This window comes from Diabrotica virgifera, chromosome 5 (assembly GCF_917563875.1).
Source record: "Diabrotica virgifera virgifera chromosome 5, PGI_DIABVI_V3a".
NCBI lineage: Eukaryota > Metazoa > Arthropoda > Insecta > Coleoptera > Chrysomelidae > Diabrotica > Diabrotica virgifera.
This window is the reverse complement of record NC_065447.1, coordinates 57,042,563-57,058,337: the sequence shown is the minus strand read 5'-3', so window position 1 is coordinate 57,058,337 and position 15,775 is coordinate 57,042,563. Positions and strand designations below refer to the sequence as shown.

The 15,775-nt window shown below is 33.1% G+C and overlaps 1 protein-coding gene across 1 annotated transcript in view; it reads left to right on the top strand.

Moving 5' to 3' along the window:
• Positions 1-926: 926 nt before the first annotated feature.
• LOC114339025 (probable serine/threonine-protein kinase DDB_G0270146) overlaps positions 927-15,775 on the top strand; it is a 118,734-nt gene continuing 103,885 nt past the window's right edge. Inside the window, exon 1 of the mRNA XM_028289654.2 lies at positions 927-1,126. The gene's annotated coding sequence lies outside the window, so the exon portion shown is untranslated. The remainder of the gene's footprint in view (positions 1,127-15,775) is intronic.

Below are 15,775 nucleotides of genomic sequence, written 5' to 3'. Positions count from 1 at the left end.
CTTGGAAAATAGAGAAAAAGATTATACAAAAGGTTCAAACATTTGTAAATAGATGCCTTAGACGAATATTGCAAATATATTGGCCAAATCGGATAAGTAACAAGGAACTTTGGAGAAAAACTAATCAAGAGCCGATAGCCAAAACGATAAACAGACGCAAATGGAAGTTTATTGGACACACATTAAGGAAAAATGAAGATGATATAACCAAACAAGCCCTGGATTACCAACCAACTGGAAAAAGAAAACAAGGCAGACCAATGACATCCTGGAAAAGAAATATTACCAGAGAGCTAGAAGACAATGGGTTAACATGGAAAGAGGATTAAAGTAAGTAAGTAATTTTGCCAATTTGGTAAAATTGGCAAAAAAAATAATAATTACTAAATAGTTAAATTACTAAATAGTTAGTAATTTTGTCAACTTTGGCAAAATTAGCCAAAAACAAAAAAATTACCTACTAAAATCACTAGCCGGTTGTGTTTGAGTTTAGCAAACCGACTAAACAAGGTTTCTCCCCATGTGATAATCTGACGCGCTCGAGTAACTGCAAAAATTCCCGCCTACCATAGAAGAAAAGGAGAAAATAATTGCCACTTGTGTACACCAAAATTATATTTTTTCAATAAATAAACTAGGTACATAATACATGAATACATAATGTTATTTAATTAGGTACTACAAACTAGATAATCCAGTAAATGAGTAAATTCAATATAACAATGTCTGCCAATGCGTCCATCTGTTAGTGAGCTATTGAACTTGATAAAAATAATAGTAATTGGCTGAAACTGAGAACGGGTACGGTCAACGTGCTCATTACCTTTTAAATTGCAACTACTTAATTTTACCAACTATACCCATAGATGGCGCACCGACTTCGTTACTTTGATATAAATATTGTACAGGTTGTTATTGTAAATGTAAAAATGTATTTTATTTTAGCTTAGCTTTTAACTTTGGTTGATTGTTTCCATAGGGGTATAATATTATTATAGGCGTTGTTTTTCATAAAGTAAAGAGTAAGAGTAAAGTCATAAGTGAGAGTGAGACAAGTGAGTACGTGAGTATTGGTAGTTGTATGTTCACTATATCGTTTTAAAAGCAGATAAGGAGATAAATTAAGGTATTTATAAGATTCTATGTTTTTTTTTCATCCTTATTAATGAAATATACATATTATTAACAATTTTTTGAAACCTCACATTTTTACTGAATATAGCAAAAAGGTTGCATGATCATTTTGATTATTTCCTGAATGCTTGTCAAACAATTGAACCCATTTGTTTTAATAGTTTAGTTTAGATAAACTAATTGATTAATGTTAATAAAATACATATATACAATATGTTTTTGTATACAGAGTGGGCCAAAGAAATAACAGTCCACATCGATAGTTGGCAGTAGTTATTAGATTTTAAGGACATGCCGACACAGGTCGATTTTTGAGTTAAGGGGGACACATTTTTACGGTACATACATCTGTCATTTATCAACTCCCTCCGTTCCACTTCCCCATCCCTTATTTTTAAATATGGAATAGGGGTGGTGTTTGAAAGGATATTCAATTCGCTATTCACTAATATAAACATTAATATAATGATTAATACAGGGTGTCCAAGAAAAAAATATTTTAATTAAATTAATTGACACAAAAAGAATAATTTATGTAATTTATTTAATTCAAAATACATTCTACTGCTATCACAAAACAGAAAAAAATGTTTTTTTGATAAATAAACGTTGCTTTTCGCTTAATTTCATCTGTTTAATCTGCCACCCGTCTGCATCTTGGTAGGTTGAGTATTGAATTTAAGCAACAAATAATGTTTATTTATCAAATTAACATTCTTTTCTGTTTTCTGTCAGCAATAGAATGTGTTTTGAGTTAAATAAAGAACATACATTCTTCTTTTTGTGTCAATTAATTTAATTCAAAATAATTTTTCTTGGACACCCTGTACAAATAATTATGTCAATGTTAATATAACTGAATAGAGAATTGAATAACCTTTCAAATGAACTAGCACATGACCCCTATTTCCGAGCCTATTTCCTATTTAAAAATAAGGGGTGGGGAAAGTGGAAAGGAGGGGATTGACAAATGTATAGCTTTGATCGCGCAGTACGTCCTGGGTATACCCAGAGGGAGAACGCCTGCGCATTACAAAATTGGGCGTTCGCGGAGTCCAAATCTTTCCCTCTGAACACCCTCCGGATTTTTAATTCGGTGTTCGCGCAGTACAGAAAAAAGATCCTGAACATGCCCGGGGTACGCTCTCGACGTTCGAGGATTTTGTTTCGGATTTTAAGTTCGCACAGGCGCACAAAATATTTGGGAAGAATTTCTTGACATTCTGTTCTTACTCCTTCCAATTCTTAACCTAAAATATTGTTTTGTTAAACAACTTGTAGATGTAGATTCTGGTTTTTAAAGTTTTGAAATTATGTAAAGTGTTGTGTCATTTAAATATTCTTCAAACAAATTTTAATATTTTTTATATTAAAGCTTTTTTGTTGTTTTTGTCAATGTTTTCCATTTCGTATGTTTATAAATAAGTAGGTACCTTTTCAAGTATTATTTTCATTCGATATTCGATAATTATCTATTACGGTAGTATGTATTACAATAAATTGTAGTCTGTTTTTACTTAATTTCTTCTATCTAAATGAACTTATAAGTACCTACATATTCTTGTGGTTTATTTTTCAGTTTAATTTATGAGTTAAATTAGTCTCTTATTGAATATAATAAAACATAAACAATACATCAAACTTATTCTGAAACTATTTCTTGTGTCTTGTTATATTTCATTATTTTTGTGGTGTAATAAACCATAATACAATGCCACAACCCATTAAATTCAATACATAGATATCAAAATTGGAAATGATTGTTTTACTAAATTATTCCTTCCTTCAGATAATGTTCAACCCTCATGAAGTTAAAGGTAATTTTTATATCTACATATCAACAATCTTTTACTCTACAAAAATGTAAGCTGGATTTCAGAGTGGAAATAACCACATTATATTGTGGAAATAATAAAGAAAGACTATCAAATTTCTACCTTCTAAGAAAGGCATTGAATTATTGAATAGAAAGTTAATCCTTTGCCTGTTGCCTTTATTCTCTTTTCTTTTTCTTTTTCTCTTTGTTGACATACAAATTTGTTGCATTTGCATTTTTTTTGACATTTATTTCGACGCTGTGTCTAGATACACGCTAACGTGTACGCAAATAAAAAAGTTAGGTACACGCTTAAACGTCATTAAGTCAGTGACGTCATTATTTAGCGTGTACTATGACTGGGTTTTTTGGTACACGCTAATTTGAGCCGCGTGTATGCTGTGGTAAAGTATCTGTAAGTATTGTGAGTGTCAGAGTGTGGTTAGAATTTGTCTAATCGCGTTATGTTTACACATAATCGCCTATGTTTATATTGATTTATAAAGAGTTTCCTTATTTTTTTACTTGTTTAGTGTTTTTTTTTTAATTAACTATGGAGTGTGGACAATTATTTAGTTCTTTTAATTAGTTTAACAACATTTTAAAACAGTATGAAAAAGATAAGAGACAAAAATTCGTGATTAAGGCCCTTAATTTAAGGGTAGCAGAAGTAATAAGATAAAATATACGGGGCAATTGGTTAGTGTGATAAAACTCAGTAGATCCGCTAGAGTAATAGATAGCAATAAAAGTTAGTAACAAAATGTTTAGCAAACTTTAAGCTTCATATTACAAAATTACTAAAATTAGTTAGAATGTTACAGCGGAGTTGGATAATATAGTGGCAGACCAAAGTTATGTTTTTTAAATGGAACACCCTATATTTTATTTTATGTTTGAAATCTTCTTAACTTCCACATCACAAAAATATAAAGGTTTATTATGTTATACAGGGTATTTACAAAGTTATAACCAATTTTCTATTAAAATCGTAACAAGTGCAACTCCCTGTATAAATAAAAATAAACACCACAGCAAAAATAAACACCAATATAAACTGGTATAATTATTTTAACAGTATTTTGTATATATCGTGTTAAGTAATATTTATTTTGCTAACCTGAATATAATATACTTTTATATACATGCATATTGTTTTATTACAATTAAGTTTGAAATATCTGAATAGTTTTGCTTCCCTTCCCCTTCCCTTAATAAAAATATTTTTTATCAAACAAACAACAAACACCAAACATATCAAAATAGCGTGTACCAAAATATAAAGTCACTGCGCACGCTAAATAATGACGTCACTGGCTTAATGAAGTTTAATTCGCGTGTACCTAACTTTTTTAATTGCGTACACGTTAGCGTGTACCTAGACACAGCGTTATTTCGAAATAAGAAAGAGACAACAAAAAGCTTCCTTCTCTAACCTTAATGTATGCAACCCGTCATTACATTGCGAATCCGAAAATTGTTCGCGGAGCGAAAAATCCTGAGCATGTCCAGGATAAGTTTACGTTGACGCCTGCGCATTGGAAACTAATCCCGAACTTACTCTGGGTATGCTCGATTTGTACTGCGCGAACACTACTTATGTACCGTAAAAATGTGTCTACCTTAGATCAAAAATCGACATGTTTCTTCATTTCCTTAAAATCTAATAAATACTGCCAAATATCGAGGTGGACTGTTTTCTTTGGCCCACAATGTATATGTAGTTACATTTTTTGGAAGTTGTTGTTAATAATAAAGTTAATCAAATATTAGGATATGAAAATGGTAGAATCAGTGAATCATCGTTTCCAAAGATGCGCCCTACAGAGCAAACAGAGACCCGAAATTTCGTTTGTTCGTGCCATTTTTATTCTGCACAACCTTTAGATTGTGGACAACAAGCGGTTGTCCTAAAATTGCAAATAATATGTCATCATCAATCAGAAAGTCGTATCCACTGCTGAACATAGGCCTCCCTCAGTTCTTTTCAGTTTTCTCTACACTGGGCCGCTTGTAGCCAGGTTCCCGCTACTCTTTTTACGTCGTCCATCTAGTCCAGCGTTTCCCAACTGGTGGGTCGCGACCCACTAGTGAGTCGCGGACAGATTTCAGGTGGGTCGCGGCGTGGCTCTTACAGTAGCTGAGTGACGTACAGAGTACAGAATAGCGTATTATCATGGGTGAGGGATGGGTCGCGAATATGAAAAAACATCCGAAGATGGGTCGCCAGACATAAAAGGTTGGGAACCACTGATCTAGTCGATGGTCGTCATCTGCTTCTTTTCTAGTTTCTGGGCCTCCATTCCATGATTCGTCTTTTCCACAGTCCATCTTGTATTCTAAGCAAGTGCCCCGTCGAATTCCACTTATCGTGATTTTAGGGATTTTTTATAAATATACCTTTTACAAAGAAAGGGCCTAGCCGGGTAAGATGGTGAAAAGTGCCCCCAGCTCGATATAAATTCCATATGGGCCACTTTTTAGCACATATAGAGGAACTCACTTTCTGAAATTTTTAGCCCCCTAGGTGGTCACGTGACCCCCCTAGAGCCTAATTAGGCATTTTATGTTTTTATTTTTTATCTCAGCCGCATCAAGAGCTAGCCAAAAACTTTATTTAAAAAAGTTGTAAGTTTCAAGAAGATCTATACGAAAAAAATTTTTTTTTTATTTTTTGGCTGGAAATTCGAATTTTTAGAACAATTTTAAACATTTAAATAACTCTGAAAAAAAAACTAAGACACTCGTTTTTACGAAAATCAATTATAATATGTATTTTTGCACAATCTTTCACGCTGAATTTTTTCAGATTTTTAAAATTGGTGAAACGTACCTTTAAAAATAAAAAACCGCGTTTTTTTCGGTTTTTTTTTTCGTTTTTTGATACAATTTTATACATATTTTTCAAAAAAGGTAACACTGTCACTAGAATAGGTAAAACCTGAAAAATAATTGGGGTTTGCTTAATAAAAATTTTTTGTAACGCCATCGATTTTCAAGATACAGGGCGTTGAAGAAAATAAAATTTTACACATTTTTTACGATTTTGCTGAAACTACTGGCAACATTGTAATAAAACTTGGCGGGATTTAAGAGGTAGTTATTGTGCATGTTTTGACATACAATTAAGGATTTGATATTCATCATTGGCGCGCATAGGGGTAATGGTCTGAACTTTTTAAAGAATAAAGGTAGTACGCCACTGACATATTTCAAATTAACAATAGTTTTTGAATTTCTCGTTCAATTTGTGACAAAAAATGTATCTTCTTATTTTTTCATCGGACGCGCCATTTTTATTCAAAAAATAAAAGATCTTAACCCTTACAAAGTATTCGAACTTCTAGTACTTTCTACATCTACATAATAACATCCATTATTATCAAAATTAATTCGAATACTTTGGAAGCGTTAAGATATTTTATTTTTTGCAGCAAAACAGCGCGTCGTATGAAAAAATGAGAAGATAGATTTTTTATTGAAAATTGAACGAGGAATTCAAAAATGATTGTTAATTTGAAATATGTCAGTGGCGTACTATCTTTTTTTCTTTGAAAAGTTCAGACCATTACCCCTATGCGCGCCAATGATGAATATCAAATCCTTAGTTGTATGTCAAAACATGCACAATCACTACCTCTTAAAACCCGCCAAGTTTTATTACAATGTTGCCAGTAGTTTCGGCAAAATCGTAAAAAGTATGTAAAATTTTGTTTTCTTCAACGCCCTGTATCTTGAAAATGGATATCGTTACAAAAAATTTTTATTAAGCAAACCCCAATTATTTTTCAGTTTTTTACCTATTCTAGTGACGGTGTTAAATTTTTTGAAAAATATGTATAAAATTGTATCAAAAAACGAAAAAAAAAACCGAAAAAATGCGGTTTTTTATTTTTAAAGGTACGTTTCACCAATTTTAAAAATCTGAAAAAATTAAGGGTGAAAGATTATTCAAAAATACACATTATAATTAATTTTCGTAAAAACGAGTGTCTTAGTTTTTTTTTCAGAGGTATTTAAAAGTTTAAAATTGTTCTAAAAATTCGAATTTCCCGCCAAAAAAATAAAAAAAAATTTTTTCATCTAGACCTTTTTGAAACTTACAACTTTTTTAAATAAAGTTTTTGGCTAGCTCTTGATGCGGCTGAGAGAAAAAATAAAAACATAAAAAGCCTAATTAGCCTCTAGGGGGGTCACGTGACCACATAGGGGGCTAAAAATTTCAGAAAGTGAGTTCCTCTATATGTGCTAAAAAGTGGCCTATATGGAATTTAAATTGGGTTGGGGGCACTTTTCACCATCTTACCCGGCTAGGCCCTTTAACAATTTTTTCTGAACTCCTAAAATTTTGCTGATTTGGTATGTTATGTGTCCTCGAAGGCTCACTTCCAGCAGTGCCACGTTACATGACTTCTTGTGTAACTCGTGAGTTTATTTGCGGATTTTTGTGCCAGTGTTAAAGTCTTTGCTCCATAAGTTTGTATGGGCAAAACACGTTAGTTTAAACCTTTCGGTTGCAACACATGAGAATTGCATTTTTTAGAATATATTAGTCCAGTCGGGTTAGACAAATAACAGGCCTAACCTTGCATTAGGAGCTGCCCCAAATTTTATTTTTCTAGTCTTTAGGGAGGGTCAATATTAGTATAAATTTAAAATCTCGACTGAATTCCACCGTTGCGTTAGCCGCCATCTTGATTTTAAACGAGAACCGTTTTTGCTCAATATCTCCGCCATTTTTAATTTTTTGACAAAAAGTGTAGAAACTGAAATTGTTGAAAATGCGATTTTCTATCATTTCATTAATTATAATTTTTTTCGTGCGGTCGATATTTTCCGAGTTATGAGGGGAAAATAGTGAGAGTTGGAGCATAATTATTGAATTATTGAATTATCTCATTTATTATTCGTTTTACAACAAATATGTACCTATACAAAAATGAAGAGAATTAAATTCTACACAATTTTAGTCTCTTTCATTTTTTTGCTAAAATTAATATTTAAGGTAGTACGTATGCGGTAATGACGCGAGCGTAAGACCGGATTGATTTTATAGCAATTGTTTTTGTTCAATATCTACGCCATTTTCAACTAAAATTGTTCAAAATAAAATTTCGTACAATTTATTTTTAACAATTTTAAATATAAAAATAGTAAAAAGTGGTGGGGGAAGCATAATTATTGAATTGAATTTTGTTTCCGAGCTGCCCCAAATTTTATAATTCTATCCTTTAGCAGAGATCAATAGTATTGGTAAATTTAAAATCTCGACTGAATTCCGTGGTTGCATTAGCCGCCATATTTATGAAGTGTTTTTTAATAAGTGTTTATTCTCGCTGTGAGCAGATGAGTAGAGGGGATTAAATAGTTTTCGCCAGCGCTCTTAGTGGCAGTTTGGTGCATTTAACTTCAACAATTTTACAAGAAAAGTACAACTCACAACCAATAAAAACAGGGGTAACCTTTAAATTTCAGATAAACTTCTTTTTATTAATGGCCTCTTGTGTAAGCAGTTATCCAGTCTCAGGAACTTATCTATTAAATATTATAATTATAGTGAATAAAATAAAAAAGCATTATTACTTTTAGTATTAATTATGTGTAGGTATTCATTCAGTAATCAGTTTACAATAACAGTTCGGTTCATAATTTGTGTTTGTCTAGATAAATGTCTATTTTTATCGTTTTGTAGCGCTATGAGAGAGCGCTACCGGGGAAACTCAGCGACATTTCATGTGTATGATTGTCTCTGTTGATTTTGATCTTATCTTTCAGACATTTTTGTAAGTGTGTCTGTGTGTATAGTATTATTGTCAATAGATATATTATTTCCGCTCATTACAAGATTTGTCATTAGTTGAGTTTTCTCAAAGCTTACTTTTAATGCTGCTTTCTCAGAAAGATTTCTAAGCAAATATATTATAAAAACTGTATATTGTTGTTGTCCGCGATTAATAGGTATTTACAACGTCATCTGCAAACATTAGATTACAGTGGCGTACCAAACTCCGTCGGGCCCACCCCCGCAGAATTGGAAATGGGACCCCCTTTAAAAAGTTACTAAATGCGACTTGTGTAACAAAAACTTACATGTGTTATATACCAGTCAGTAGGTATAGACCATGTAATTTTCAGTGTTACCATCGAAGTGGTTAGGTCAATACTTTTCGAGTTAATTGCGAGTGAAAATGTTTATTGTTTAACAAAAAAAAAACACGTTTTCAGGCTGTTTTTCGCAAATAACTTAAAAAGTAAGTATTTATCGAAAAATATTCTTAGAAAAAATGTAGCTTTTTAAAAATGAAAAAATGAAGTCTACTGACCCAGTAAATGCAAAGTAGGTAGCTCATGAAAAATTGCTCTTATTTTAAGAACGTAACCAAAATATAGAAAATATATTATAAGAAATAACCAAAAAATGAAGCACTTTTCGGGAAAAACTCATTAAAACTTTTAAAGTGTTTAAAAAGCTTTATTTTTATTTTTTTATAAAAGTTTCTAGCATCAAAACTAAGCGAGTTACGCTCAAAATACAGTTGACCCCCTTTTTTGGCAAAAAAAAGTTGTAAAAATCTGCCCCTCTTTATAGCACCCCAAATGAAATTAATCATTACCGCTTTACAAATTACTTAAACTTTTTTACATGACTTGTAAGTTTCACCGGTTCAAAGTGCTTATTTTTTATAGGGCTCTAGTTGACACGACTTGAACGAGTCACTAATCACGACTGTATGCAAATTTTGAACAGCCAATTTTTGTCTTACAGAAAAACAAAATAAAACCAAAATATTTATAAAAGCAAAACCTACATTTCGTTACCCTTTAAAAATTTTCGTATGACTAATACTTTTTAAGTTATTTTGAAAAAAGTGCATTTTTCCAAAATAAAAAAAACTTTTTTGCTATAAATTCAAATTTTTTAAAAAGTAAGAATTTTGAACCGGTTAAATTTACAGATCATACAAACAATACATGTATAAAGTAAATGGTAAAGCGTTAAAGATTAATTTTATTTGGAGTGCTAGATAGGGGGAGATTTTCACGACTTCTTTTACCAAAAAAAAGGGGTCAACTTTATTTTGATCGTAGCTTGCTTAGTTTTGATGCTAGAAACTTCTATAAAAAATAAAATAAACCTTTCTTTAACATTTAAAAAAAATTTATCTAATTTTCCCCGAAAAGTGCTTCATTTTTTTTTGGTTATTTCACGTTGAAATATTTGATTTGGAATTGGACCAATAGAAAAATTTTTCATGAGCTGCAACTTTTCTTTTACTGTGTCGATAGACTTCATGAATACACCATTTTTTTTGTTTTTTTATTTGCTACATTTTTGCTAAAAATATATTTTCGATAACTTTTTGATAAAATACTTACCTACTTTTTGAGTTATTTGCGAAAACAGCCTTAATCGAGCAAATAACTCAAAAATTATTGACTTAGAAAAAGAAACTCTATAGAACAAAGGTTGCTTAAAGTTTATCCATTTCCAGACTTATTTTAAAGGATGTATGTTTTCACCCCCGAGAAGGGGTGAATTTCACTCCCCAAGGAAAAGCAACCAACGGCACAAGTTCAATTTTGAAGTGGAGGGTAAAGCGGCCCATAAATTGTGTTCTTGCTTGATAGTTTTGGTCGACTAGCAAGTCTGTTCGAGCAGAAATGATTATTCCATCATTTTTGCAAGAGAGCAACAACGACAGTTTTCAACCCACACACTTCCATTTTGCGTCATTTTTGTTCGAACAGACTTGCTTGTCGAACAATAACGCAATTTGTGGGCCGCTTTAGTAGAACCTACATTCAAATTTTCAAGCAAATCCGTCGTGACGCTCATAATTACACTCCTAAACGGTCATTTACTGGGCAATTAGTGTATTAGTGCACTACTTATGACCACTTACGTTTTTCATCTTTATTGGTATCGAATAAAATAGAACAAAAATTAATAAATTATTACATTATTACATAGTAGGTATTATTCTATAAGACGAACAACTTTCTTCGTGTACTACTATCAGCGAATATGTCTACAATTTTATTGACCTAATATCTATCTGATGCGCACCTTCATTTTCAATACTACACTGCTTAAAAAATGTTGCGTATGTATGCGTAAAATAATATAACAATAACACATTTTTACATATATTAGACAACAAGATGGGGCCCTGACATATTGGTGCCCCCCGCAAGCTTCATGCTGCGGGGGCCCCTGTTACGCCGCTGTTAGATTATTTCAACTTTCTTCATCTATAAATTGATATTGATGCCTATATCGTGCCACTGAGTGGTTTTAAATTGACGCTTGAGTTGCCGCGAACAATTTTCGTTTAATAATATTGTCTTCTTGTTTTACATCTCGACCTATAAGCTGATTACAAGCTGATTTTGTGTTTCTTCGTCATTGTGTGTCATATATACAGTATATATTCCATCTAATTTACTTACCATTGCACGTCATCCGCGTCATAGCCCGAGACGTCACATGATACCAACACGAAATCTTTAGGCGGTAGGTGTTCTTTTTTAGAATCACTTTGCCGAGTACACTAGCGTTACAGCCACTAGGCATATTTTATTATATACGCGTAGAAATAATATTTGAAGATTTCTATTAATGTTAAAAAGAAATACAAAATAAAATGTTTCATCTAATTTGTATAAATGGATCATAAAGCGTTTTTATGAAGCACATTTGTTCGGAATACACTGTAACTATAATCGAATGAAGGTGATATTTTTGCATAAATTGGTAACATTTATTTGGCAGTTGCGGTGATGACACTTTATATTTGTTTATATTCTTTACTATAAGTATTTGTTTCATTATATTTACTGTTTTTATTATGTACTTTAACGTAAGATTATAACTTAATAATTCTTGTTTTCTATTTCTAAAGTTTTTATTTATTTACATTGAATATTAATTTGTTTTGCTGTATAATCCACTTCCGTAAAAATTGTGTGATGTATTTGATTTAAAATGAATTCAAGAATTGTTTGTAATTGGGCAACAATGTCAACTTAGATCTCTACCGTAAATAATGACATGCAACGGTAAGTAAATTAGACGGACTGTACTTGATACTTTATGTATAGGGCTTTTCATTCACAGTCATTTGTTTCGAGCTTCTGTCATTTGTCACATAATATTAATATATCTACGTCGTACGTTATTGGTACAAACATTGATACAAACCAAAGACTTATGACGTAGATATATTAATATTATGTGACACATGACAGAAGCTCGAAACAAATGACAATCGATAAAACGCCCTATATTAGCGTTCTCATAAAAATGTTTTTGATTAGTGACGTATACTTGTAATCTAGGCGGCTTTGCTTGCGTGCTCCCAGTTCTGTTTCAAACTCCACAGAATCAAAAGTCTTCTCTGGTGCTATGTTGTACTTGATGCATGTTTTAATTATTATCTTTATCTAAAAATTAGACTGAAACGTACAAACCACATGTCTTCCGGAAATGCGTACTGGTAGCTATAAATACATACCGGCTAAATCATGATATCTGATTTTCGCGTGCGTTCGTCGTTGACGTGGTATGCATTCCTACCAGAGATACTTTTAGAGATCAAGTGAAGTACGTAATGCTCAATTTCGCTTGACTGCCGTTCTAAAATTAACTTTAAACTTGTATGGTAGCTATTGCTACCACTACCGCTTATCATAGTAATTCCTATGTACGTTTTCCATCTCACAGCAGGTCTTCCTCTCTCAGTCCAATATTCCTGTCGGCCATCTGTGCTCTGTCATTCTTTGTATATGCCCTGTCCACTGCAGGGCTCTGTTTTCCAACTTTTTGTAATCGAGCATTCTACTTCTGTTCCACATTTCCTCTGTACTTATTATATCCTCTCTAGTGATTTGTATACATCTCATAAAGTCCAAATCAACTGTTCTTATTTTCTTTCATTCGTATGTTGTTTCGTTTCATGTTGTCATTGGCCATCTCAGCTTCTTTAGCCCATGTCTATCCAACTTTGGACATAGGCCTTTCCCAAATCTTTCCATATCTGTCTGTCCGTCCTTGACTGCTAGCTCTCTTCCAGTGAGTTCCTGCAGCTTTTACAATATCGTCCTTCCATCGCATCTGAGGTCTTCCTCTTCCTCTTCTTCCTGTCCACGGTCTCCAGTTTTGTATTTCAGCATTCCATCTTTTATCTTCCTGTCTCGCATTGTGGCCCGCAAATCTCCACTTTAACGCTGTTATATGTTCAGTTACATTTTTTACTTTGGTTTTCTCTCTTATCCATTTGATTGATTTTCTATCTTGCAGTTTTATTCTCAACGTGGATCTTTCCATTCTTCTCTCAGTTATTTCTATTTTGTTGATGTTGGCCTTTGTTAGTGTCTAGGTATCTGAGCCATACGTGAGAACAGGAAGGATGCACTGGTCAAATTCACGGGTTTTTAGGTACTGTTGTATCTTTGTGCTTTTAGAATCCATCTTAACTTTCCAAACGCTGCCCACGCCAACATGATTCTTATTTGTACTGCAATTGTTTGGTCCTCTTTATTAGCTTTGAATATTTGACCCAGGTATATATTCGTCAACAACCTCAATAGATATTCTGTCATTTGTATTTGTCATGATTTTTGTTTTACTCAGTTTCATTTTTAATTATATCTTCTCTGATGCTTGTGCTAGTTGAGTCAGCATTGTGGCTAGTCCTTCTTGGTTGGTTGTAATAAGAACAACATCATCGCAATATCTGAGATGATTGGGTTTCGTTCTGTTTATGCTGATACCCATGTCTTCCCATTCCAGTTCTTTAAAGACGTTTTCCAGAGCTAAATTGAAGAGTTTTGGGAATATTACATCTCCTTGTCTTACGACTTTACGGATTGCTATGGGATTAGTTTTGTTTGTTTTGTTTTCCCATTCGACTATCATAGTTGCTGTTTTATAGATGTTATATAATGAGTTGCCTGTGTCTGAAGTACATTTTGCTGTTATTTAGAGCTTTTTCTATCGCACATATCTCGACACTAAGGAACGCTTTTTCATAGTCTACAAAGGCCAAACATAAATCTAGGTTGTATTCGTTCGCCTCCTCTATATTTTCATAGTGAGGAGATGATCTTTTTTTTTATTTATTTTATTTAATCAGTTAAGGAGATGATCTATGGTACTAAAGCCTTTTCTGAAACCTGCTTGTTCAACTGGCTGCTATCAGCCAGTTGAACAGTCACTGGCCATACTTCCGCTTCTATAGAATTATGCTCTGAAAGATCCTTTTTTTTTGTTTTCTTTGATTAGAGTGTTGTTCGATATCATTCCATTGACTGTTTTAGTGGAAGAGTAGCTCATCATCATCAACCTGTACGCGTCCACTGCGGGACATAGGTATCTCTCAGCTTTTTCCATTTTACATCTGTCTCTGTCTAGTGCGGTTTGCATCCAGTTACTAACAAACGCTTCAGATCGTCGGTATATCTGGTTGGTGGGCGTCCTCCATCTGCTCCGTAGTGCTTCTTGTTTTGGCCTCCACTCGACAATATGTGTTATCTATCGGTTGTCTGATAATCTGGCGTCGTGTCCTGATCAGTTCCACTTTAACGACGCGATTTTTTCAACAGCGTCTGTTGTTTTTGTAGCTCATACTCTTCCTTTAATTTTCTTATCATATACGTATTTCATGTCTTCCCTGTCTCGTGCAATAATGACTTGGTCATCGGCGAAAAGTAAAGAATATAATAGGTGAAGAAGTATCGCTTTGGTATTAATTCCCAAACCGTTTTCTCCGTCTCTTGGTTGTAGAATAAATTACTTCTTGTTCCTAATTGGTTTATTTAAAAAGACTACACTTACTAAAGCTAAGTTTAGCTTTTACGCCAGACACATCGAGAATTAATATTGTACAAAAAAGTCACAAATATTAATTTGGACTTAATTATGAACTATTATAATTGAAAAAGCTATCGTTCTTTTTTAATATGTAACATTGACAAATATTTTATTTAGGAATTGTCACTCATTTTTTGGGATAGATTTTTTAAGAAGGCCAAAATCGTGTATTAAATGTGACATAATTTTAGGGGCGTAATAAAGCAAAGATTAGAATTTGGATTATATAATAAAGTTTCAACATTCTCCCCCGCGTTGAAGCATCCCTGCTTCAACTAAATTACACAGTAACAGAAACAGAAAAAACAAAGTGTTAGGAAGAATGTAACAAAACTAGAAATAAGCATGTTGGTCGTTTTAAGGTTGAGTTTGATTTGGTAATAAAGAAAGCTTTGAAATGGATCGGATAAACTCTCCGGAAGCCGTACGGAGCTTAACCACACGGACTTTGCCATCCTTACCAGGATATACTTCAATGATGCGCGCCAACGGCCACATCATTGGAGGTACATTATTTTCCTTGAGTAAAACTAGTTTATTTACTTGCAGGTTAGAATATTCTTCAGCCCATTTAGGCCGGTTCTGAAGGCGATTTAAGTAATCAACCGACCAACGTTTCCAAAAAACTTGTTGAATTTTAGAAATCTGCTGGAAGGTGGAAAGTCTATGTTCGTTTAAATGTGAAAGATCCTTTTCAGGATAAGCGGTGAGAGGAGACCCTATCAGAAAGTGTCCCGGTGTAAGGCAGGTTAAATCTGTAGGGTCATTAGAAACTGGACCTAAGGGCCGAGAATTTAGTATTGCCTCGATTTGACAAAGAATAGTGTTAAACTCTTCTGAAGTGAACAAAGCATTACCCACCAATCTCTTGATATGAAATTTTGCGCTTTTGATGGCGCATTCCCAGATTCCACCCCAATGCGGAGATCGAGGTGGAATGAATTTCCACTTGG